Raw genomic sequence first — 27,611 nt, 5'->3', positions numbered from 1 at the left:
ACTGTCCCAGCTGGGGCTGTCACTCTCTGACCTCATTTCATGCCTGCGGTGGGGAGCAGACATTTCTCCACATGCTGTGGTGGGACCTGCCCTTTGATGTGCACCTTCTGCAGCAGGGGCAGGTCCCAGCAGCACTCAGGTGTAACCTGCTGCACGGGGAGGTCTTGCAGACCTGCCCTCCAGGCAGTGCCTACAGCTCCAGTAGAGTCCTGGAGCAGCACGTGGAACTCATGGCATTGGTGCCACTGCCAGGCAACCCCAGTACTTCTGTAAGCAAGGAGCAAATTGACACTTTGGGGGTCTCTTAAGTGAAACTCATAAGTTATATAGCAAGTGGTGAACAACATCAAAGCTTATAAACTCCACAAATTTCTTACCTCTCTATTCCCTTTATTCCACTTCTTCCTTTGCACAGATCACTCAGGAGAACCCAGGCTCTTGGCATGAGAAGGGGAAAAGCAAAATAAATGGAGACATGGGCCTTCAAAAAATTAAAAAATTTCTAAATAGAGTATAGATTTTTCTTGAGGTAGTTTCCAAAAAAAACCAAGCCCTTAATTCTCTTCCAGCCCTCTGGATTAGGTCATGTGAACCTATAGGTACATCTCAGGCTGACTTGTGTTATCTCACCCAATCCAGCCAGTTGAGTTAAATGTCTACATTTTCATGCAGTGCATACCACCAAGCAAAGAAACCTTTATCCTACCTTTTAAATCTTCCGTGTTCGCTCAGTGAATCATTCTGAATGCTGGATGAGGTAAAACTCACAGAGCCAGATCACCTCCTCCTGTTATCACAAGCAGAGGAGAAGGCTTAAGGAACGATGTGGGTCGTTCCCACACATTTTTTTGAAGACGTATGTCATTGCTACCCTGTCACAGGGACAAGGTTTGTTTTCTGAGGGGGAGGTCATGAAACCTTATAAACATGTTGTTTATTTGTGTAAAAAGAGGCATCCAACATGCAACTATCAGCTTCAGGCACAGACCCCCAAAAGTGTTGATCTAGGAGCTGTACATCTGGGCTATGTTTTCTAAACCCCTCGGGACCAAGAAGGAGAATATTACTTGCCCTTCTCCCTTTTTCTCTGTTCTCTTTACCCAATTCACCTCAATCCCTTTCAAATTACTATAACTCCATGTCAATTTTCTCCCATGATAAATTGCTCATAGGAAACACCCCTAGGCTCAGGATCAGAGCAGGAGTGGTGCTGCAGGACTTAGTGAAATATTGCTCTCTGACAGCCAGGGCAAATTCATCCGTGGAGAAGGATCCTTCTGGATTCAAGTTCAAGATCACTGAAGAGGAAAAAAACTTGTAGCAAAGGGGCATGGGGTGTTGGGGTGCTGAAATCCTTTTTTTTTTTTTTTTGAAGAGTGGAAGGTTGGGGGTTTTTGTTTGCTTATGGGTTTGTTTTTTGTACATCTGTTTTGTGCTTATCTCTAGAATTGCAATGACTGAAATTAGGGTGTTGACATTATCTTGAACTGCCTACGTTTTTGTTACAGGGCGGGCTAAAGTTAACAAAAGTTCAAAATATGACTGCAAGTGCTTTTCACAAGAACAGTTTTGTGGCAGCAGGACAAATCTAAGGGTATCTACAACAGGTGACATTTAAGGGTGGAGGCACATCATCTTCTTACTGAACGTTCATTTATTTCCGTGCCAGTATTTGTTTTCATTCTTGTAATAGATTAAAATAAAGTTACAAGCAATAAGTAACAGTTTCTCATTTTACTATATGACCCCCAAAAATACTCTAAGTTACAGTTGTACCCAAAGGGGAGGGAGATAGGATGTGCATTTACCACTATTTTTATTTTTATTTAATATGTTATAAAATATCCTTAGTTTTTTTAGATGGACAAAGGATTATTGGTGTTTCTGGAAATTAAACGAAAATATGCAGTTCACTGCTGTTTGAGTGCCTTAGACTGGTGTCTCTCTATTGAAACTCTAGTATTCTTATGCCAGCTGGGGAGGCAGCCTATTGACTGCAGGGGCAGCACATCAAAACTCAGTTTATTTTATCCACTACTAGGCCCAACTTTGTTATGGTATTTGTAAATAAAAATTTTCCTTTTCTTTAGAATCAAATCCGAAATTAGGTTTTAAAAATATTCAGATTATGGATCTGGGTAGTTCAAATATGTTATTCAATATGGAGTACTGAAATATATGAAAGCTGCATTCAATTCACTGCATTGTGAATGTATGATTTTATGAAAGCTGAAAGTGTCTTTGACTTTCTATTCTAAATGGAAGAAAGATATTCATGTAAAAATATATGAACTGTTAAGGGATAGTCAATCTACAAATATTCATGGCAGAATTTTTTTTCTCATCTATTTAAGCATAGTTTAGGGGAAGAACAATTTTTTAAAGTCTGCTTAATGTGATTCACTTGGAGACAGGAATCTTTCATTTAAAGAAAAGAGGAGGGGAAGACAGAAATGACAGCCAAGGGCTCAGGTTCTCATTTTAGCATTGGCAAAAATGTGAATAATGTTACTGTTTCAAAATTACTTCAGACAGTGGCTTTACACCCATATATTCACTTTGAAAGCAACTCCTTTATGTTTCTCTATCAAACAATATAAATGTTATAATTTTTTTTGTTAATATTAAATGCAATGTTGATCTAGATTGAAACATTAAATAGGATGAGATTTGTGTTTCCTCAGAGAAATAATTTCAAATCTTATTTCTGATTTTCAAGAGTGTCTACTTTTTAAATTTGTTTCATATGAAATATGGTGGACATTTCTTAGATGCAAAAAATAATTCCTGTATAACTTTATTTTGCAATTACCAAGATTGATTTTTCATTAAGTGCTTTTTTGTTGTTGGGTTTTTTTTTTATTTTTTCATTTACAAAAGTTGTTTTGTGCAGTAAATGAAGTGCCAACGCAGACAAATGTAACCAACATTAAGCTAGCCAATAGAGTTCAACAAACTGCTCAGGTCATTAATATAATTTGTTTTGGCACTGTTACATTTCCTAGTGCTACTCTGTGTAGTTTGCTGGGCACATCAATTTGTTTTCAGCTATTGTGAAATTGGATATCCTGGCTTTCATCCAAAGCACCCTCTCAATTTGCATATCTTTGTTATCATTTCAGGTTCTCAGAACATACTGTGGACTATCACACCATCTGCACCAAGATCCTCACATCCAAACACAAATTAAAAATGAAACTGTAAAATTTGCAAGGAAACAATACAGACCTTTTATCTCATTCTCCCTCTGTTCATTTTCAAAAGAGAAACTTGCTTGTAGCCAAGCATAGCAAAAAAGGCTTTTATTAATTGGACTGGCATCAAGCATGCATACATAAAATTGTTTATTTTTTCCCTATAAAGGGGTTGCCTGACATAAAAGGGTCTTTGAAGATGACATTCAGATTTTGACATTTGCATGATATTGTATAAATATCAGAGGTAGGAGACTTTTCTGACAAACCAGATGGGTCAAAAAAAGCACTTCCAGAGATAGATATTAGTCTTTTACTTAAAGGATATTAGCTTCTCCTCAAAGCTGTGAATTATTAGGCAGCAAAAACAAACATATTTTTCCCAAACCATGGCTTATTTAATTCTTTTCAATCCAAGTAAACCGGGCTTGGGGAAAATATAAAATAATGTCATTACTTTTGAGGGGGTTTTGTAATTCAATTAAGATCACAGAATATAATTGAATCTTGTCTTTTGAGTGTCACAGAGATTAAATCTTATTGCTGAATTTACTGGTTCTTGACGGAGCTAATCTCAATTTTAAGCATAGACTGAGTGTTTTTTGAAATACAAAAAGGCACTTTAGGCCTTAATTCATCAATATTGGAATTATGCAGAGAAAGATTCTTCCTTTTAGCTTCACTCCTTCATGAGCTTTGATAGAAACCTACAGTTTCAGTTTTTATCAAGGGTGGCAGAGGTGAGTGAGGAAAGAAAAAAATCTGCAAACTATAATAATTGCAGAGGCACTTAGTAGGGAGGTTTGCTGACTGTGTACTTCAGCAAAGATTTCAAATGAGGGAAGACAGAACCTCCTCCTTTTGATCATGGGAAGGAATAGCACAAATCTGATTATATATGTTGACCCTTCTTTATCAACAAAGAATCAGCTACTGTCAGCAAGCAGTGCACAGGAACTAGATGGTTTTATGGTGCAGGTTGGGAGAATGACCTGAGCACTGTCTCTGAGCTTGCTGCTTTTGATGATATATTGCCATGCTGTTCAAAAACTCCACGGTGTGAACCTACAGTGAGAGGAAGTGAAAAGAAACAAGGAAGACAAGAAGGGAAGAGGGAGGAAGGGGGAGAAAAGGAAGAATGGAAATGAAGAGAGGGGAGTAAAGGAAGCAGAAAGCAACCACTTAAATCCCAGCTTCCACTTGACATCTTCAGAGGGCCATCTTGCCCATATATTCTTAAAATTCTCATATACAGCTCATGATTGACAGATGAAAAAGAGGAGCAGATTCTCAGAAAATAGATCTAATCCTCAGAAACTCCTTTTTTTTCATCATTTCTCCTTTCTCATTGATATAAATTCCTCTGAAAAGAATGCATTGCCTTCATTCAGACATTTGACTCTTGCCAAGAGAGGTCCACTTTTAGGTATTTTGTACACTGTGCTGGTCTAAAGAACAAGTTATAGCTGACCTGTCTTCATGCGCCTTTTTCTTTTCATTCCACCAATCTTGCATAACCCTAAACATATGGCTAGGGACTTCTTTCCTTCTCTGATGGTTCCCCATGTCCCCTCTAATTATACAAATCAGTAGTGGCATTTCTCTTCCTTACAATTCTAAATTGGTCACTTGTTCTTTCCGTCCCCCAGTCTTCTGCATCTGTCCTTCAGCCAGAGGCCTTAATCACAGTGCAATATCTGGTTTTGCACACTCCTTTGGCCTCCAAGCCCCTACAAATTCCAGTTATGCTCCATACAATTCTTTCATTTCCACATTTCATTAGATACGCTGCTCCAAATTCCTGATAAATACCTGGCTATAGTCAGTGACTATGGTTAAGCTGTCTTTCAGCTCCTGCACCGATCCTTATTCAACACCTCCTTTTGTGTCTGTCTTTCAGTTTGTTCAGATTTTTGCAGAGAAATTCATCCTGCTGTAGGTGGTTGTTTTCAGAAGATTTAAATAACATAGCAATAATTAGTTCACAGCTAGATTAATCTGATCAATCATGAGGACTGGTGAGAATTCTTACGTTTGAATATTATCAGTAGTGGTGTGCAATAGTGGTAATACATGTACACTGCTTACTCAAGGAAATAATAAGGACTTTCATTCCAGATGATGATAAGTTTCTTATTTGTATGTTGAGCTCCTGGGGGCAGAGGAGTGGGGATGGAGCATTTGTGCATTCCTTGGCATTGGCTTTTTCAGTCATTCAGAAAGTTCATGAAAGTAAAAGCATCGCTGAGCTTTGATTTAGGTCCATGAAAAGCCAGAGGAAGTTAGGGCTCCTGAGGCTGTGGAAACATTGGGATTTAAAGTAGGAGCTCTAAAACCACAGGCATTGAGGTTTTTTCTCCCCAGACTGGGTGCTTTAGAAGCCTAGAGAAGAGGTCAAGTTCAGTCCAGCTCTAAGTTGCCAATTACACTTCTAATACTTAAGGCATTCCAACTTATCTACCTAGTGACATACAAAGAAAAGCAGTAAGCAGCAACACTTAATCCTAGCCTCAGTAAACTGCTACTCATTTCTACATCACTGGACTAGTGAGCATTCTGCACAAACCTAAAGCAAAGCTTAAGCCTGATGCCTGAGCCCATGGGAAGACTAAGCACTGCACCACTAACCCTGAGAGTAGAAAGTTCACCATCCCTCAATGCATCCGAAGCACTCTATAATAATGGTTTATCCTAATGAAAACATGAGACTGATTGGTGTCAGCTCATATTATTTGTCTCGTAAGTACCAGTTGCATGAGGCAAAACAGCCTGGGCTTAATTGAAGCACTGCAGAACACTGTATCAGTACACTTTTAGGTGTTTTATTTCTGATTAGAATTCCTTACTGTTGCTCCCCGTTTTTACTTCTCCACCTCCTTCTCTGAAAATACACTTGGTCTTTGATTGTGGCTTGCTACTTTAAATAAACAAATCTTCATTAGAGGGAGGTCAAATCACATGTACTGGACAAATGCCAATTCAGGAAATTACATCCTCCTTACCTAAATAACGCTTACAGTTTCAACTGTGGGGAAAAAAGCAGATAGAATGTGTTCTTCACTTTTGGTCAAGACCTATAACATAGAAGCAGTATATCTAGTCACAGTTAAGCAAACTGGGTGAAAAGTTGAATCCCATCTATCTATATTCAAAATATATGGTTTCTGAATTTTTGTCGGAAGAACAGTGAATATACAATACACAAACATAAAAATCCAAAGTTTTTCCAATTTTGTTTCTTTTGCTACAACTTATTCTCTGAGGACTGAGCCATCAGTCTAGGAAATTCTTAGAGAAGATTTATTCCATCCACTTGATATGAGGAACTTGATAGAACAACATCAAATACAGACTTGAAGTCTGAGATTAAAATGCAGCAAGTATCATAGGATATGATGAAACCACACATATTCAGACTGAAAAATACTTTCCATTACATGCATTTTTCTGTCTGTTTCTGAAGATATTTCTAGATCATCCATAATACATTGAAGGGAGATTTTCCTACGTTTGTCTACATTTAATGGAACAACTTATTGCTCTACAAGGAGCAATCTGCTGAGATTTGAACCAGTTTGCAAGTTGCTAACAATTATTTTTCCTGAATAAGTTTTGGTTACTAGAGCTCATCCTTGATAAAGGCCTTGAATTTCTTGGCATAGTGTCCTGCTATTAACAAGGACTGTCTGGATATGATAGAGGCTGAATTGGAATATAGGTCACATTCTGATTATTATTAAAATATTCTCTATTTTTCCCATAATATTCCTTCGTCTAAGAGCTGGAAACCAGGGTATCATTCATTTTAGACTTACTCCTACTAAAGTGGAGTAAGAGATTAAGTGCTAGAGATTAAGTAATTTTTAACACAATTATTAATAATCTCTCTTAAAAACTCTGTTTTGTACTGCACTGGGAAATTATCTATTGTAAATAAAGTATGTCTTCAGTACAATAACCCAAAAATCTGAGATAATTGAGACTATCTTTTAAAAAGGAATTGCAAATATAAGCATTTAGATATTTTGTCCACAAAATGGAGCCATTCATTATTTCACGATCTTCTCATCCTTCATAATGGACAAGACGTACAACATAAGCATCTAACAACATCATACATACCATTAGTAACAGATGATGCTGTTGATAATTCATATGTTGAGAGGCTCGGAATGTTCTGAACTCCTTGAAAACAAATTTATATATGACAGGGATTTTTTTTGTTAAAAACAATTTTTCAAAAGCACCAAAACCAAAATGGCAACATAGCTCCTTATATCTAGCTGTCTTTTACCACTTTTTCTGATTTAAAAATCTGATAGCAGAATCTGGTGCACAGCTGTAAACTTTCCCAGGGAAAGTCTTCCTTCCAAATATTCCATGAAGCAAAGTTTCTCCTACTAGTATTAAAGACTAATTTTCGTTGCTTATAATAGTGAGGGACTGGTCTATAAGTCTGCACAGTGGCATGCACACCTATGGTGCTATATAAGTACATAAATAATAATTGTAATTAATGTGTCTCAGCTTCCTGATCTGGAAAGGATTAATTAGTTGAGGAGGATTAATTAGATATTGTTAGCACAGTACTTTGAAGATGTAAAGTGCTATATATAAGTGCTAAGTACTACTGCATCGTGATTTTCATGTTCTTTGTGCTATACTTAGTAGATTACAAGTTCCAAGATTTCATTTGCTGGAATATTTGTGAAACTGGATGTGTCTGTCTTAGAGACTCTGAGTCCACATAGTTATGTTTGCATATAGTTTAACACTAAAACATTGGGTAAACAGACCTGCTTCAGTTTATAATTGTTGAAACCATCAGGGTCACATTGGCAACAAAATACTTTATAGACTTTGTGGTTGCAGACATCTGGTATAGAGTTTTATACAAATAAATACTACTTTGATGAAACTTGAACTTCTATAGACTAAACAAAATGGTGTAAAGAGAATTCCCAAGGGGAGGAATAAGTGCTTTTGAGTTGCAAGAAGCTTCAGAGACTCCCAGGTGCTGTCCCAATACATACTAGATCACATTTCCTGGCCACCTTAATAAAAAGTCCATTTTCTTTTATTTGCATGGCATTTGCTTCATCAAAATATATGAGACTTAGACAGTAAATGGACAAGTGAAGAGAGATCTGAAATTCTAGAAGTAAAAGTAGGAAGTTCAGCTAAAAGTTCTGTCAAAAATGAATTATTTTTCGTAGTACACAGTCCCACAGAGCAACACATTCAACCTTTTTCTAATTAATGTTTGGAGCAAGAGAGAATGGAAATAGTTTACACCAAGTCCTATATGTGCAACCCAAAACTGGAAGTTTGGTACATTTCTCTTATCCTGCTACTTATGTTGATGTGGAAAGACAACCAGCAAAAGAATTGCTGAATGGTTTACTAAGTCAGTGGGAATCAGTGATGCCAAAATGTTTCCTTGGTACCATCTAAATAGCAGAGAACATAGTAGAATTCTACTCATGGTGTATAGATCACATTGGTGAACATTAAAGGCAAGGCCAGTGAAAAATAGCATTTTACTTCCATTTTGCAACCCAGAAATGTCATGCATAACTCAAATCAAAGCTATTGACACCCTTTATTGAAGCCTTTGTGCAGCTTCTAAAAGCATAGGTATAATGAAGTGTCAAATACCTACCAAGAAGTTCTTTGTGACCAATAGGATAATTTTTAAAACTTTCCATCCCTTGGCCATACAGGTTGCTGACATTTGGTGTAGACCAACTCTTCTGTAACTACTGGTTACCCTAGCTGGGTAAAGAATCATTCAGATCCTTCAGTCAGCACAACATAGTTTTCTCAGTCTTCCTGTACCACAGCCCTGGCTTGAATGATATCAGTTCATGGATGGATAAACTGCTTCTATTACAAAAGCAGAAGGAAGCATGGCTACATTCAAAATATTTCAGGCAGACCCTGTGGTTATCTGTGTAAAATGGTGCAATAAACCACTATATGAGCAATGTACAGTCTGTCTAATTGTGCAGAATGCTCGTCTAGTCATCACTTGCCACTGCTAGCTGGTGCAGTCCCTCTAACTGATTTTTAAATTTAATATTGAAAATATACTCCTTAGGGACTGAAAAGGATATATGAAAAGAATGAAAAAGCAACTAATTGAAATGTCCAGCTCAAAAGCTGGAATAAAATCACAGTTAAGTAAATAGTTATTCCTTCTCTTTCTTGCTCCACTGGACACGGAGAGTACTCTGATCAGACAGAATCACACAGAATCACAGAATGGGTAAGTTAGGAAGGGACCACTGGAGATCATCTAATTCAACCTCTCTGCTCAAGCAGGGTCTCCTAGAGCATGTTGCATAGGCTTGTGTCCAGATAGCTTTTGAATATCTCTAGAGAAGGAGACTCCAAAACCCCTCTGGTGAACTTGTCCCAGTTATTTCTTAAAGGCTAAAAAAATCTATTTAGACTTCTCAGTACTATTCTGTTATCCATGGAATAAAAATACCAACAAAGCTTTGATTTTTTTCTAGTAGGAATTAGGTTGAATCTTTTTTTTATTTTTCCCATTAAGGATCTGGGAAAAAGGGATTGAATTCTTTGGTGTCTGATAGGGTATGCCAAATATATTTTCTGTGGATGAAATAGAGTACTTGCGTATTTTTTTCTATGTTCATTGAGAACTGAGCTCAAACTCCAAGTAATCCAATGATGTGTAAGTTAACACCTTTTACATCCCTTCTAGCAGGTCATTTTATGTCACTAACTTTTGGCATACAATAGAGAAGTTTGAGGAGATATGTAAGATATTATCATTATTATTATCTTAGAAAAATACTAAGGAAGTTAAAATGAGACCTTCTCTCAGAAGCATAAATTAGCAGGTCTTTTCTCTTTGACAGTGTTTACTGTGAATTTAACAGGGTTTGGATATTTTTCCATGGGCAAGAGTCTTCTCAGAGGACCTGAATGCTGTATTTGCTGGCCTTGTTTCTGGGCTTTGGTTGATCTCAGCTGGTCAAGCAGTGCAGGACACCAGTGCCAGCTCTCTTGAAATTTCAAGTCTGCAAATAAATTGCATTAAGTAATAAATAATAAACTATGGTTGTTTTTAAACTCCCTGTATTGGGGAACATCCATTTTAATAATTACCTTCTTACAAATATAATTTTATCACATCTATTATCTCAACAATTATTTTACTATTTGATGGTTTGCTTTTATATTTTGCTTTAGATAATTTCTAGGCCTCTCTCTGTCAATAGAGCAAAAGGTACCTTGCCAGTTAAGCCTAGTAGCTTTTCCTTGGCCTCTTTCTGGAGCTTTCCAGTTTCCACCTCAGTTTATTTAGTTTTAATATTTATAGTTCTTTCAACTACTCATGCGTGCTCATCCCTTGTACAGCTGTGTTGACATGCTCTTTGCTTTGAAACATCAATAAGTTAATTAGGATGATGAAAATACTGTTCAGCCTTGGTCTCAGTATGACACACTTGGGTTTCAAAGAGTCATGTGAAAATTATCTTAGCTTTCACTATATGATTTTTGTGATTTATTTTGAGTTTTCCCTGTTGGCTGATGTATTTGTGGGTGGTTATACAGCTCAGACTAACTTCTTGGGAAGATTTTTAGGTGCACAAGGAATATTCATGTCCTGGAATTAAATTAAGAAGAACAAGACTCTAAGTAGCATGAGAAAGTTCTCTTTCTATATGAGTATGCTGCTGCATCCTTCCTATAGTCCAGCTGACACTGAAGCCTTCATTGATTGCTAGTCCGTAACTATAATAACAATAATTATCTAATTGGTAAGAGCATCATTTTCTCTTTAAAGATGTGCATAGCTTTTAAGTTCCTATGTGGGCTGTATTTAAAAATCAGCCATGAAATATGCAGATTCTCAGGACCTTTTCTTCAGTATGTCTTGAAGTAAATTTGCAAAGTTGTAAAACTCCATTCTCAAACAAATGCATGGCAATAATAAAGCCCAGCCTTTATTGAAATAATGCTTGACATTTTCTTTGTCAGCATATCCTACAGTTGTGGACCAACTGCCTGCCTGAGGACAGGGTCAAAGTGAATATTTGTCTAGCATGGGAGAGCGTGGTCACTTCATCAGTGTCAGCTTGTAACAAAATTTGGCTTGCACAGTGAAGGGGGAAAATAGCTCTCATCATCTCAGACCAGATATTTATGTGGGCCCTTTCCTGCAAACAATAGCCACCATGCTCAAGTCATACTTTCAGCTTGATTTCCAATCAATTTTGAACCCATGACAGATATAAACCAAATTTGAAAGATGGATAGGATCAAATGTCAACAAATGTCATGAACATAGGCAGCTGAACTGAAGGAGACCTTATAAATAATACCACGATAAAACAGACTTCAGTATGAATTCAACCTTTATGAAAATGAAACATTCTTTGTAGGAGAGCAATACTGTTGGCTTCCTAGCTGTCAAACATTTTGTTTGGAGAAGTACAAAGCACAAATATATGAGAAAATGGGTTTTCTTTGTACCACAGCATGTGAAACAGCTTTTTACTCCTCCCTTTTCAGCAAATGATCACAACAAAGGTAATCAGCTACCCTGTTTCGAGGAAGGCAAACCTCCTCTAAGAGAAACAGATATGGAAGAAGAGAGAGGATGTTGTTTTGTAGGGAAATAAAAAAAAGATACTGAACACTAGATTATGACTGAGATGATCTCCAGGTATTGGGGAAGCTCCATTTATTGGCAGTGCTGAAAAAGGCAGATTGCTGTAAATTATCTGCCCTCTTCATTCTCCACTCAGCATTACATCTGCAGCCGTTTTGAGAAGACACATCTCTTTCTGTACTGAGAAACTGGAGAACTGGGACACTATTTAGTGATATCCAAAAATCAGTCAAAACCACTCATCTTCGTTTTGTACCTGAAGTCCTACAAATATATCCAAAATCTACCTTTATGACAGTAAGATAACTGAACTTATTAATTGTGTTACAGTGGTTGGAAAATGCTATGGCACTATTGAAAGCCAACATTTACTATACAGCCCTTACACTGGGATCCACCCTCTCCAACCACAGGCCCTAAAAGTCTGGAGCAATCCTCTCTGCTTCCTGTGTCATCAGTGCAAAGAGACTGCCACTTTGAAAGGTGATTCAATCTCATCACCTTAGGAAGAGATGAGTTTTACTATCTCAGAAGTCACCATGCCTATTCACTGAGTGGAAGAAACCAGGCAGACTGGCTTAGATGGACACCTAATTCTTTGGTTGATTATGAAATATGCAGCGTTTTTAATTAAATCAGTAATGGTTTTGCTATTTTTCTAAGCAATTCTATAAGAAGTAATATTGTCCTAAGTACCACAGTCCCCAAAAAGCAGAAAGAGTAAGGGATCTTTCTCTGGAGTAACCTCTGCTTGATCCAGCAGAAGAACAGTCTGAATTTCCCAGTCTGATCTTCCCAAAGGGGTAGGAAGGAGGTGCAGAAATAGAGTTATGCTGTCTTTATAGTGCAGAAAATAGAATTCCATGCCTTCCCTTTGCCCAGTATGGAAGCCGTTCACATTTTTTGTCAGCTCTAATAACATAAGGTTTTCCCAAACACAAACAATTTCTTCAAAAATAACAAGGTCTCAAGAGATAACAAAAGAATATGCTGTTCCTTTTTTATTTTGCCGTGTAGGTTCCAGAGTGAGAGCATGAATTTCAGTGTTTTCCCACAATATAAAATACTTTGTGTACCCATATCCCCTTAAGATTTAGGACCCTATTTCAAATTGTTAAATTGCCCAGGAAGGTGATACCACACACAGAAACTTTAATTCTTTCTATAATGAAGAAAGGGAACTAGTGTATTTAATTTTGGAATCATATTTTAGTGAGAGAAACAAGATTTCTATTGACCTAGTAGATTCTTGTCATATCTAATTTACTGATCCAGAGTTTTGTAAAAGCAAACATATATAAATGTATAAGCTTCATCTATAATTGGGAAGCATAGATAAAAATAATTTGACATTGAAATTTACACTTAAGAAGTAGTGCACTTCATTGCAATCAATTTTTCATTATGTTGTTGAGATCAATAGCTACAAATAAGATATAAAAACTGTATTATTGATGTGGCACATGTCAGTATAAAATGTGCAATTTTCTGTAGCATTTCAGCGGAGGAAAATTGTATTATACCATTTCCAACATTATACATATTGGTCTGTAGAGAATGCTTATTAAAATCAATGTACAGTAAACTACACTCAGGGATATTTTACAAAATAGAGAAAGTTCAGAGAATTTATGAATGTTTCAAAAAAGACAAAATCACCTTGGTGTGTAAGTATTGTTCTAAACGCCTGTTTGGTAAGGGGACCATCCAACTTGTCGGATTAGGAAAGGAATGCATGGTCTCTGATTTCTTGGCCCAAGTATCAGCCAAGACTAAGCTGCTGGGGATTCAGGCTCTACTTGAGGGTACTGCTTTTGCCTGAAAACAGTGACTCAGATCAGACGGAGCATGATAAACTGCCACCTCTGAATGCCAAGAGGTATTGGTGAAACAGTGCAGCAGTGTGCTCATCCCCCTCAGACTGCAGCCCTGCTGTCACTCTTAGGATAAAATGAGGGTCTGGAAAACAGTCTAGAAATACAATGGTAATGTGCATGTGGCAAGGGACTGCTGATTAAGCTCAGGACATGTCATAGGCATGGAACAACCCACATGAAATCACAATAAAGGACACTACATCTACTGCCTACAGTTTTCTTTAATCCAAACCTTAATCAGTTTGCTTTGGTGAATGAAAAGGACTTTTGAAAAGATTGGTGGATCTTTTCAAGGAAGATGATTATGAAAGTATGGTTGGGAAATTTGGAATTATTTTTGATAGATGAACTATAGAGATTTTGAAAGGTGAAGTATAGAATGAACAATAAAATATATAGAAGAACATTTGATCTCAGATAAAATTATGAAGAATCATTTCTGTGTGGGCAAAAAATGTAAAAACCACAACTTTCACATGCACCTGGTCTCCAGTGAAAATACTATTTAGGATTAAAATGTTTTGGAGAAGCAGTTATATTCAGCTTTGTTATTTCTTTCCTGTATTTCCCTTCTCTCAGACATATTCCAGAGTACACAACAAATATTATGCTGAACAATTAATGAACAGCTTCAGCATTCACTGAATCAACAAATTTAGTAGTAAATAAGTAGACTGCTTTTCTCTGGCAGTTCACTATGTTATAACCATAATTGTGTTGACTTAACTGATATAATACTTGATGACAATGTAAATACAGTTTTGTTTCTTTTCCTAATAGACTGTTTTCCACCTACATTGGAATGAAGGCTACTACAAAACAGCAATTGAGGAAAAAAAAGAAATTCTGGTAAAAATAGATTATTCTGTTAGACCTAAGACCTCACTAATTTCCCCAACATATTCCTCAAAAGCAGAAAAATCAAGCACAAAATGTGTGGGTTAAGAGAGCAGTTCTTTTTGGAGATGAAGATGCTATGATTTATGAGGAGGTTGTCCATGTCTGTGTCTACTTCCTTCCACTTCTAGTGCCTGTGGCTGATACCAATTTTTTCAATATCTTGTTTTTAATTCAGTGCAAATAAATGAAAGGACTAATTATTTGGATGATCAGTATGAACTCTTCTGTGGGCTGTCAAAATTGAGTACATGTCTTATGAATCTTGGGTTCATTGTTTCTATAGAATCATTTATGTCTTCTTGTGAAATTCTGATATAAAATGAGGTTAAACTTTTCAATGGCAACACACACATGTAACCATAAAAAAATATACCTCAGTTCAACTTGAGCAATAGCTGGGCCCCAGTTTAGGCTTAAAGGAAAATCTGAAGGAGATAGCATACAATATGGAACCCTATTAATAAAATTGCTACAAATATTTTCAGAAATGTCACTGTGATGACCAATTTAGATAAACTGGATAAATATTTGTTAGGCATTACAGAGCCATCATTATCATAACAGTGGTAAACAGCATCATTTTAATGCACTTGAAAATGTTGCCTTGTACATTGATTGAGGAACTAACAAGAACATTTGAAACAAAGCACAGATCAACATCACAGTGATTTTCATTAAAAGTGTGATGATTTGTTTAGATGTGCCACTGTGAATGTTAAAAAGCTGCTCAGAACAGTTGAACATAAACTTTACTATTATTGTGCAATAGCTTTACCTGCTAAAGTGGTACAATTTTTAAATGCTCAGCCTACACACAGCATGAGAACTGAATGCTCAACTAACTCCTATCCATCCATCCCTGCCTGCTTTCAAGGATTGTTTAAAGCCCCTTTCCTTCTTCCAGTGTTCAATCTTCTCTCTACTGTTTCCATGGCACCTCTCCTCTTAAATTTCTTAATTCTTTTCTCATGCACATTTTTGCCAAAGATTTTGGATCCTGTGCTCTCTCACAAATCCTTTCCTTCCAATCATTTTCCATGCTTTTTTCCCCCCTACCATTTGCCGCTGTCTATTCTCAACATAAGAACACCAAGTCTAGAAAAAAAAGGAACTCCATGTGCATGATTAGAAGTGGATGAGGCATTACCATAGCTCTCAAGCTTAAAATGCATGGTTGGAAACTGTGGGATCACTAGAGCTAATGGGATCTTTGCCATAGTTTTCAATATTACTGTGATTTCACTTGGTATGATAATCGTTCTGACTTCAGTCAAGATCCTTGAAGTCTAGATCACAAATATATATCATTTTCTGTCATAACATATGCTAAACATCTGAATATCTCAGCATAATCAAACTTATGAAGTAGGAGTTTATCCTAAGGTTCCACCACTTAGACCTTTCAGGATGCTTTCTTAATGACCTCTGACAAAAACCTACAGGGAAAATGTTTCCAAGTAACAGTTAATCAGATAAGTGTATCATTATTTTACTTAAGTAAGACAAAGAGGTGACTTTTTCTACTTAGCCAGGTACTCATTAGACACTGTTTTGTCTTTTAAGATAATTGAATCTGAATTTTTCTGCATTTCCTGGGAGTGTCTCAAGAAGTTTTCTTTACCTTCATAAATTTAAGTTTTTTATAAGAGATGACCTTACTGTCAGAATTCAAATGCATAAAGCAGCAAGCCTCAGGGAAAAGTCTTTAAATAAATAATATTTTTTTTCTTTTCAGTTCTAGAAGGCTCTTCATATTCAACTGTTTCTAAAAATTATACAAAATAAAAATATTGAGATTAGCTGCAAATCCCAAATTATCATTTTCTGTAAAGCCACTTTTTCAGCTCATTTTTCTTTTGTTACCACAAGGTATTTGGAAAAGTTCATTTGATGCAGCCAAAATTAAATGTTTTACAATTCTTATTTTTGAGGGAGTTCCAAGAAACTTCTCTTTCAAGATAAGACTAAAGGGAAGGAGAGGTGCTGGATAGGAGTCGTGATGTATAAGTAGATTTGCATAAAGACTTCTCAGTGCTTGCTGAATATTTTCCTTCCCTCAGAGTCAACGTCTTTTGTCATGAATGTGACAAACTTATGAACCATTGCAGATGACTTTGGAACGTCATTTTTCAGTGCCTGCATGTACATTTAAGCTTCTGCCAGATCTGCCTAGAAATAAAAGCACATAGCTGCAATTACATTTAATATACATCACACTACCTGGATGATACAACTGCAAATTCTAATACCCATAGGATATCACATATATTTTTCACTAAGTCTTATTTCACAAAGTGTAAGAATTTCCTTCATTAAATGGATGCATCTCCTTTGTGGAACTTCTGAACTTACTTTTTCAGAAAGACCCTTTTCTGTTGGAGTCAAAAGGAAAAATATTAAAAAAAAAAATTTTCTTTGAAAATATGGGACTAATAATACAAAGTGGCATGCACATGCAAGAAATAAAATTGAAGGTGTTTGCAGTAGAGCCAAGTTCCAGGAAAATGTGTATTTCATTGTAATAGAAGGAAACTAGCAAACAGAGTGGAATTTTTTATTCATACGTAGATCACACAGTCTTTTAAAAAGTTATGTGTTAAAAACACATTTTTAAAATGTCAATGACTTATTTTCCTTTGCCAGTTTGGAATGATTAGCTATAATGCATTTGCAGATTGCCACTGAATGGCAGAAATCTGCTGACCCTTGGGGTAAACAGAACAGCCATTACTCTAAGATGTAATGATCCAAACTATAACTAGTTTATTCCACAATTTCTACTAGAGTAGATTCTGTGTATTTTGTTCCTTTGCAACACACTAAAACTGCACCTGTTTAATTATGTTATTGAATTGGATGACATTTCACTGTTTAATACTCTATTCTACTTAGTACAGAGTCTGCATGGGACATTCAGAGCCCTTTCAAGCCAGACTGACAATTGTTCTAGACTTGATCAAAGGATGGTCATGCAGAGAAGCTGCATCAATTTCATTGAGATAGCTTTTAACTAACATAAGCCTAATGTTATCACTTTTATGACTAGCCAAAACATAGATATAGATGTATTTTACTCCTCCTTTTCTTTCCTTCTGTCTTATATGGGTATGTTTCAGGCTGACTGTAAAACACCTATGCCGATGCACAGAGATCTGTACAGTGGTCATGTCCCATTTAATGATTTCCAAAGTCTTCCTGTTCATTCCTCTCAAAAACTAGGGGAGATTGTCACCTCCTTGCATTTAATTCTGATCTTTACTTCCAGGGAGTAAAACAAGAGTAGTGCTATTAAAGCAAAAGGAATTTGATTAAAAGCTCACTTCATTGCAAATCTTTGGGACTTCATTAAGCTGTGCCTGCCCCTTCATGTCAGGAGTTGAGAGAAAACATTTTATTCTACCATAACTCCTTCAGAAACTGTTTCAAGTCTCAAGCTCAAGAGGAGGGTTAATTTAATTGCATGGCCACTGATGAACTCCAGTACTGGTAATTCTCTCAGTCATACACCACATAGTCAATAGATTTTAGTGTTTCTCTGGAAAACATGGGAGACACAGCCTATTTTATGACTAAGGAAATCCAGGTTGCACGACCTGTGCCACAGTGCGAGCACAGGAAGATTCATGCCAATGCAAAACAAGTATAAATCCATTCCATTGAGAGGAAACGTTCTGTTCAGCAGGAAAGGACTGGTGGGCAAAAGCTTTATTTCTCAGGACTTCTGCCCTGTTTTTATCAAGCATAGCCTAAGACTGGTCCCAAAGTTCAGCTTTAAATATTAGGCACCATCACAGTTTTTGTTTACACCAGAGTAAATGTGAGCACTTTGGTGGTCTCAGCTGTGCAACATGAGAATCAGTGCTGCAGTAAAGTGGAACAGCACTTACCAGAATGGAGCAACTTCCCCCAGCATTTCAGCAGCAACTGCTTTAAAATTACATGTAGAGTTATACCACTCTAAAGCCACAGAAGGAAAAGCATAATCATCCCCTTGTTGCTCATAATAATTTTCAAATGCATTCCTAAACTTTGTGTAGGGTCTCTCAATGCCAGTATAGCTTGTCAACAACATTTTGGGACATATGTGGCAACAAATGTTTAAGCAGGTCTTTCCATTCAGCAGAGGCATTAAAAAACAGTATGTCCTTTCAAAAATTCTCTCCTGTACTTTCAATCCAAGAATCTTAATTCTCCTTTCTAAGCAGGGTAAATCAGAACAACTCAGCTGATATCAAAGAAGTTACATTGGGGGGTAATCTCGCATAATCTATCAAACAAATCAAATTCAGTGCATATATGTACACTTTCCCATGTATACTGTGTTATTATTTGATATGTCTGTTAGAAAGAAAATGAAAATCCTTATAAACCCCAAGACAGAGTATATTCTCAGCTTCAAATGCAGTTGCAAAAAGATATTTAACCTTTTTTTTTTCTTGGAAAGCAATTAAAATATCTGGTGGAATATTTATGACTCAATTAAACTTTTAAAATATTGAAAAAGCTTTGCAATTATATCTTTGGTTTAAACACTAAATATGGCTATGTCAGAAAATACCTGCAGTCTCTATAGATTCCTGACAGGATTTGTTTTTCACTTTTGCTGAAAAAGCTATTCTTTGTAAAATATTCCCACACATGCCTAAGTTTATTTCTCAAAGCAATACCACAAAGGATATGACCTCTTTACTCCTAGTAACCTTTCATGGTGCTGAATTGACTTGGACATTGGTGCCAGTCAACACAGCTTGATTTGCTATGGTAAGAATAAGATTATATCTAACAGACTATGTCATTTCCAGGTTCAATAGGCACAGATTTAAAACTAGTCCTCTCTTTGACCCTCTGGATTCTCTTGAACTATTGCACCTTCTTTGACAATGTTTGTGAATGAATGAATTCATGACGACTCAAGGTTATTTTAATGATAATGGCAACGCGCTCACAAAGGAAAAAGGAAAAGGCTAGTAGTACTGGCACTAGTGCTTCTTCACCACAGCCGACTTCCTTTTTGACAGACTGACTGTGGAGTGAATTCCTGTTTATGGTCAAAGGCTGAAAGCTGTTGTGTGTCTGCAGCAGCGCCGCTGCTACTGATCTGTGAACATGACATGCCTGATAATATTGCATTGCCATGGCAACAACAAACACGGGGCAAAATTCTATTAGCTGGAGTGACTCACTGAGTCAAACAGATAATGTGATGGGCCTGGCCAACTGCCCAACAAAGGCTTATGTGAAAGTTGTGATGAATTAACTTTGCCTTGTTATGTCTTTTTTTTGTATAAATTCTCTTCTCGTTACTTATTAAGTCCTCATATTTCTGGTGGTTTCTCAAAATATATATATCACAGGGAAATACTTCAGCAATTAGCCAGCCTGATGCCTAATATAGGGCTTACACTGCTTTGTTTAAGAGGTGTTTTTTTTCTTTTCTTCCTTTTTCTTAATTTCTCTGCAGGTGGTTTATGTGGAAAAACAAATGCATTGTTTCTCAAAAAAACCCAAAAACCAACAGTCCCCTCCAAACTATTTGACACTGTCTGAGAGGTGGGTGTGGCTTGGCACAGTGAAGCATTTGCTCATATATTCATTCAAGCTTCTCGTTTAAATAGATGTTCCATACTGCTGCTCTCTAATTTGTACAAGCAAGCAAAAAACCTATACCAGGTATCATCTGGACCTCACCTACAGTATATTACATCACTACTAACTGAAATGAGGGGTGCCAGATAATGTCCTCTTTCATGACTGTAAAAGTCAGAAGCAGTACCACTGATTCACAGTCGTTCCAGGGAAGCAATTAACAACCAGCAGCAATCTAGGTATCTGCCTATGGACACTCACCATCACTTCCAATGTTCATATATTCAAGCCAATAGAGTCAAGATATTGCTGCAAGCCACCAAAAAGGAAGCTTTAACCAGAAAATGGGTGACTGGCCTTGCCTTGTAATCACATTCTTGTCACAACCCTTTCTGCAGAGCTGTTCCCATATGAAAGGGCAAAAGGTCAAAGCAGATCCTAAAGTCACAAAGTAAAGTAAATCAATGTATGAGACCAGAATACAGCAGGGGGCACTAAGTACTTGCAGCCCTTCAGTCCTGGAAGGGAAATGCCAAATAACAGACTCAAAAATATGGAGCTTCAGTGCTTCAGCCCCAGGTCTGAGCATGAGAGTTTGCAAATTGGTACACAGAGAGCAGGGTACTAACCCAAAACAAAAAAAAGTGTCGACTAAAACTAAGAATACATTACTTTTCATGTTCAAGAGCCATGTTTTCCTCTCCTGAGGGGAAAAAAATCCTCCAGAAAAAGAAAACAAGAAGAAAAGTAACCATCTTTAAATCATCATGCTGAGTTTGGTGTTTCCATGGTTTTGTCCAATCTCCCATCATTTTTGTGACACACATAATCACAAATACGCCATGAAGTCAGAATATAAGAGTCCCAACAACTGGAGGACGTGAATATGGAAGGTGATACTTTTGTCCAAATTCTCATTCTCTTTTTGTTCTGCATCCCATGTCCTAGGTCACACTGACAGGGTTTTCATGAGGCACAGTCAAGGCTGCCACAAAGCTTCTCATGCAGAATGACTCACAGATCATATGGAGAGCTGAGAGAAAATAATGCAGACATGGACAGTTACACCTATTTTTCTAGGCTTTCTGGAATCTAGCCTGCTCTGCTGGCTTATCCATTTTGTGCTGCTCCTCATTTCCTGACAAGAGGAGAGTGTTTTTCAAGGTGAAAACCAGCAAAGCTTTACTGGCAAAATGGTGAGATCTACACAGTCAAGGTAACATTCAGTATGCAGATAGGATGATATTTTCTGGTTTTAGACTACAAAAGGGTCTGAATTGTACCTGTGGGATGCTTAACTGTAGTTTTTGCTTTAGTTGTCATTGTCTCCTGATCTATTTGGGAGTTTTAAGGCAAAAACCAAAGAGACTACATAATTTTTTCACCATTCTTACCAGAGACTCCTGGCACCAAGGGCATAATTGTTTGACCTACAACCTACCCTCAAGAAAAAAATATTCAATGTTGATTTAAAAACTTTGGTTGACAGAAAATGCATGACTATCCTAAGCAAGTTGTTTAATTATTCTTGTCTCCAAATAAGCACTTCTCAGTACTCTAAAGTTCCTTCTATAATAGTGCCACTCCTCAAGCAGTGCAATTTAAAATGGCCATTTTATCTGACCTGTTGAATAATTTTCTTGAAAGTGTCCTTTTTGCCTTATGGCTCAGAGTTTGAGAAATATATCACAACTATTTCACAAACATAGATTACATTAAATTATAACTATTTTTTCTTATTAAAAACAACTCTATAGCTTCAACTTCACTCCAAGCTGTTAGATAATGATCTTATCTCGGTCACAAACGTGCTGAATTAAAGTAGTCAGAGAAGAGCTTGTTTGAACTGCTCCTTCTTCCTCTAGGCTGAGAGATATATGCATAAAAAGGAAAGTTCTAGCAATTCTAATAGGGAGTCTCTCCCTTCCATCCCCACCTGTAGGCTCACCAGGGAATTTACAAGTCATCCTAAAAATATGTCTTCCTGGGTTAAAAGCATCCTGGCTGCTCTAAGTTAATAACTAAGACCTTGATCATTCTATTCAGAGACCTACAATGGCATCAGGCAGGGTTCTGAACTGTGGCAAGGTTTTCTTAAATATAATTAATACACTTTTCACACCTTTTAAATATTGGTTTAGTTAGTCCCTTATTTTGGTTAGTCCTTCATTCACAGAAGCTACAGCTCTACAGCGACAAGAGGCTAAGTGCTCAGTGCTTTTGGCAGATCCCATTAATTAACTGTGGAGACTGTTTTTAATCCAGAATTCTCTGCCTGCCTCTGCTGCCATCCTGGTCCTGTTCTTGTGAAAGCATTGCCGACATTTAATTAAGTTGATACAGCAAAGACAGCTTCCATTGCTCTCCTAGGAAGCTCCAGCTCCCAGACAGAAGTTTGGTTACTTGCACGGAAAATCTATTTGGCTACCTTAGTTAGATAAGCTATCAAGTATATTTAAAGATACCTTTCTTCCTCTAAATGTATAATTCTAATTTTAAAAGAACAAACAAGCAAATAAACAGACTTTTTAGAAATTTTGAGCTTTTCTCTTTAAAAAAATCTAATGAAAACAAACACACAGCCATAGTATCAGACTATTTTCTAATCAGTAAATGATTGTCAGATTTCAGAGTATAAGACGAAAGTAGATGCAAGTTGCATGCATTAACCAGATGTAGCAAGAGATACTGCTGTCAAAGACTCACCACAACATCTCTTTTCTTTCTTGAAATGAGCAAATACCAATCCCCCACATTTATGCAGTGAATGTAGGGGTTTGCCTTTCCAAAACCAGACTAGGAACAACCTGTGTTAGTCTTTTTTTATTATGACTGTTTTGTTGTTATTGTTGTTTTTCATGTAGCTACTAGTTATTCAAACCTGCTGAGTGTGAATCATCCTCAGCCTTGAGCTCCTTTTGTTCTCTACTGTCATTTGGATCTACTTAGAGAAGGCAGCTGGGATTGACTTTAGGAAAGATATTAAAATGTATCATGACACTCCACAGAAAAATTTGTACTTTGCAGGAGCAAGATCACTGCATCACACCTGGAAGGACTGGGACAGGAAACTATTAGTTTTTTAACAGATTTTTTTTTTTTTTGTGAGATATTAGTGGTAAGGAGGAGAGAGATAAAGTCACAAATGTATCTCTTTTTTCCCCACATAATTGGAGATACTTCTTTGTTGAAGTGCACATATGTATAGGCCGGGTGGTTTGCAAACTTGCAGTCAAGATACATAACTAAGCAGAATGGAAGCATGGAATCATAGATTTATAAAATCATTTAGGCTGGAAAAGCCTTCTCATTCCTCAAGTCCAACTGTTTACCCACCACTAATCCATGTCCCTAAGCACCTCAGCTACAGATGATCTTATAAATAACTCCAGGCATGGTGACTCCACCACTTCTCTGGGAAACCTGTTCCAGTGTTTGACAACTCTTTCAATGAATAAATTATTTCCAACCTAACCCTCTCCTGTCACAACTTGAGGAAGAAGGGGGAGATCACGCTTTCCTTACAGATCCTTTTCCAAGTACTTCACTAGAACTGTGGTGCCAGGAAGAGGAGCAGCAGCTGCCACTCTTGCTCATGGTTGTTGTCACTGCATTGTCCAGTGTCATCCGGGGATGCTCCAGCAAATTAATTGTTCCTGAAACACACATGGGTGAAGGAAGCCAGAAGGTCAGCTCTGAATAACAACCTCAAAGAGTTTAAATAAGCTCTGTCACCTTAAACTTTTAGTGAGTGCTTACCTAAATTTCAACTGAAACATCCTCATTTTTACATCTCAAATGTCTTTTGTCTGTTTTTATAATTTTTCATCTTTGCTCTTAGAATCTAACTCAGATGGGAGAAGACTCCTGAAAAGAGGTGAAAATGACTGTACTTGAATTGACAAACCACACAAAGAAGTTACAAGAAATGAAATTTTCTTATACAAAGTTTGCAGTCTTGCCTGAGTAGGGATGTTAGGGCAGTTTTGGAATAAGTTTCTGTATGCGTGAGACTTATTTCAACACAATGTGAATGCTAAACTACATGCAGTTTCCCATCAGTAGGTGAGAGGGATCTAAAAGAGAATAATACAAAGCATAATAAGGAAACAAAAATTTTCTGTTGATCAGTTTGTCTTCACCTCACCCCAGGTTACATTTTCCTTAGTTGTTAATTAAGCTCTGCTAAAGTTACTAATCTTGATGAACTTTTGGTAGTCGGGAAGCATAAGGTTACTGCTTATGGTTTTTCATGTATACTCTCTGAATACACTCAGACAAGCTCATTCCTTCTGATCCTTTTCTGCTTCTTGTTTGGATGCACACACATCACTGGAAATTAATTATGCTGGAAGATAGCAAAGTATTGGGCTGAAGTACATTGGTTTGGTATCTTATATAGGATGTCAACAAATCAGATTAACATGCAGAAAAACATGCCTGGAGCAATGTTTTAATATACTTCTTTTTTCTAAACTTCACAAATTGTATGTTTTCCATTTTTTAATTAATAAATTATCAGGGATGCTCATGAAAGTCAGAGAGTAATAGCATTGCCTAAAACTAGACACAGAGTTGATTAGACAGAGCTCCTGTTTCTCATGCAAGCCTGTCAGAAGAGGCACCTGCTCTGAAGGAGCCTGCCCCCATTAACCCACTGAGAACTTGTGCTGGGGCACACACACACACGGCAGAGATAAACTGCAACAGATCCTGCAACCCTGCAGTGTATTTTAAACAGCTGGTGTGGGGCAGAAACTGGGGGGGGGGGTTGTTGGTTCAGTCCCTCTTCCTTAGGATATCAATTTGTGCCTGAGACTTTTGTGTGACACCAGAGCAAGATCAACAAAACAGCTGCCTAAAAAGCAATCAAAGTTGTATAATTTGTGTTCTGACCCAATTCTCAGAGATAAGGTGCTATCACACTGAACCCTGGTGCCAGCCCAATTTCAGAAAATTCCCATACTCTCTATTTTTAGCTTAAATATATTTAGAAAGATTAAGTTATTTTAAATTAAATACATTTAAAATATATAAATAGAGCAAAGAAGGTGCTGCACCCAGAACAGCTTTACCATACTTGCAAAGTTACATTTTCATTTTAATGAAAAAATAACATTAAATAGATAGTAACATTTGCCTGTTGGGAGGTGAGAACAATATAACCACAGCATTCAGTGGTAGTGAAAGAAGATTTCACACTTGGCTGTCTAGTGTGATGTTTATTCTGACATCTTCAACTAATAAGAGAGGCCACTGTAGAAGCTCGTGAGATGTTTACAGATGCAGCAATCTGGAAAGTCAAGTCACTGTCATCTTTCCAAAGGTAGAACTTTTTTTTTATTTTTATGTGAAAGATCATGAAGAGGACTCAGTGTTATACTTAGACAAGAAATAAGGCAGTGGTGCAATTTTTCATGTTTCCAAGAAATCATGCTACAGAGATTTAAGAAATTCACCTACTGTGGTACTCAGCTCTCTAATCCAATCTAATAAAATTATCTTTAAGTTGCAAAGTGATCAAAATTTGTACCAATTATACATCCAATTTTTTTTATGACCTTAAGGGAACCTGATTTTCATAAAAGATTGAACAATTCATTTTGGAATAATGGAAACTAAATAGGTAGTTTGTCTTAGAATGAGTTGATGGAACAGATTTGAAGGCCAATGGGGTGTTCTGCTTTCTACCTGTTTTAGCAAAAGAGTCAGCAGTGGTAGGTGACAGGAGGATCATTGTATGGAAAATAAACATCATAGTCAGAAGCATAATTCATTAATTAAAAACTGGAAATTAAAATTTCCATTAAAAAATGGAAACTATGCAAGCATTTTGAGTAAAAGGCATCTGAAAAATCTGGACCTACATGATATTTTTGCCTAACAAATACAACTTAATTTTTTTGTACTAGTAATAATATTAATTATATATACAACTACACTGAGAAAAATATAATTTTATATAGTTTATTAATGCTGATTTATCTTAAAAATAAACAAAATGGAAATTTTGATCAAGATGTTGAATGCATTAATTCAAGATGTCTCTTGTAACAGCTGATGATATTTTATGTACATACTCATAAAAATGTTATAGATATCTAAAAAATATATTAAACACAAATAGTATTTATTATGAAAGGTAATTTTAAATATTTGATGATATAGTTAAGGATTGTTAATGTTCTTTATTTTCAGATTAAAAATTCATAGGGATTTCCATCCTTTTCATCTTTATTAGACAATGTCTTAGTCATAATTATTTTTTCATATATTATAAACATTTCATGAATAAAAACTATTTAAAATAATAATAAAAACCATTTTCCTTTAATTTTAATGACTGGAATGTATTATATTATATTGAATCCAGTTACAATGCACATTCAGCTATTATTTCTCCTGCGTTTTCTTAACTTGAGAAAGACAGAGGCTTTCCATTTTTAAAAAGCTAAAATTTACCAAAAAGCTAAACACTACTGAATTTTCTCAAAATTAAAAAGGAAAAGAGTACATATTGAGTTCTCTGAGTTCATATTTAGAAAAAATTCTGGTTTTCCCTGGAATAATTTTACTTTAGTATCAAAGCACTTTGGGAAACTGCTCCAAGAGCACTTAGAAAGCGTTACTTGAGGAAATAACCTTCTACTTAAGGAACATGATGATTGAGAGGGCCTTTGCTGCCCAGATGAGCCTTTGCTGTTCAAGACTCGAAGAGCTTTATACACAATATCAATGCCATTTGCATCCTAGAACATGTAGGGAGATGACTGGGAGCAATTTGGTTAGGCTGAAGAGAAAGCATGTCTGAAATAAAGCAGCGTTCTGCCATGTCCAGACCATCTCTAGTATTGGGCTTTCTGCCAGTGACATAAATTAATGCAAACCAGGGGCTGGGGGCAGGAGGGGACCTGCCTGTGTCCTCCCCTCCCACTGAACTGCAGTTGAGAAATTTAAAATGCACAGTGAGGTACCTTCTATCCCAAATTTTCCTGATTCTTTTTAAAAACATAAATTTTATATTGTATTTTATTTATATTATATCAAATTTATTTATTATATTATGATTAAAAGCTATAACACACATATTCCCTAAGTTGAACACTGCCACTTTCTTCAGGTAAGAGCTGATATGCATAAAAATTCTGTTATTTGTCAAAAACTTTTAAAGTTTTTCCTCCCTCCCCCAAATAGTGTATGAGCTTCTCCTGTATCTCATTTGGCATCTATCTTAATACTAATATGTTTTTTATACTAAAGATTCCTTGGGAGCTCTGAAGGCTCTGCTTTGCTTAGTCTGGCAGCTCTGGTAAACATTTAGGCAAAAACAATGGAAAAACCTTGCATCATCATGAAAATTAGCTCCCAGGTATAAACTTTCACAGCTTTTCAAAGAAAACAGGGCAT

General features: G+C 36.6%; 2 long non-coding RNA genes across 2 annotated transcripts in view; both read right to left on the bottom strand.

Moving 5' to 3' along the window:
* The window catches only part of LOC148224894 (uncharacterized), a 112,120-nt gene that overhangs the window by 48,646 nt on the left and 35,863 nt on the right, over positions 1-27,611 (bottom strand). The gene's annotated exons all lie outside the window — the stretch shown is intronic.
* LOC148224896 (uncharacterized) lies at positions 376-23,020 on the bottom strand. Its single transcript, XR_015801627.1, has 3 exons — positions 22,911-23,020; positions 707-787; positions 376-437 (listed from the first exon to the last, which is right to left on the bottom strand). It is a non-coding gene; the product is annotated as an uncharacterized LOC148224896 (long non-coding RNA).

The sequence above is a fragment of the Sturnus vulgaris genome, chromosome 2 (assembly GCF_052056855.1).
Source record: "Sturnus vulgaris isolate bStuVul1 chromosome 2, bStuVul1.hap1, whole genome shotgun sequence".
NCBI classification, from domain to species: Eukaryota; Metazoa; Chordata; class Aves; order Passeriformes; family Sturnidae; genus Sturnus; species Sturnus vulgaris.
Note: the sequence above shows the minus strand (reverse complement) of the source record. Positions and strands in the feature narration are given on the sequence as shown.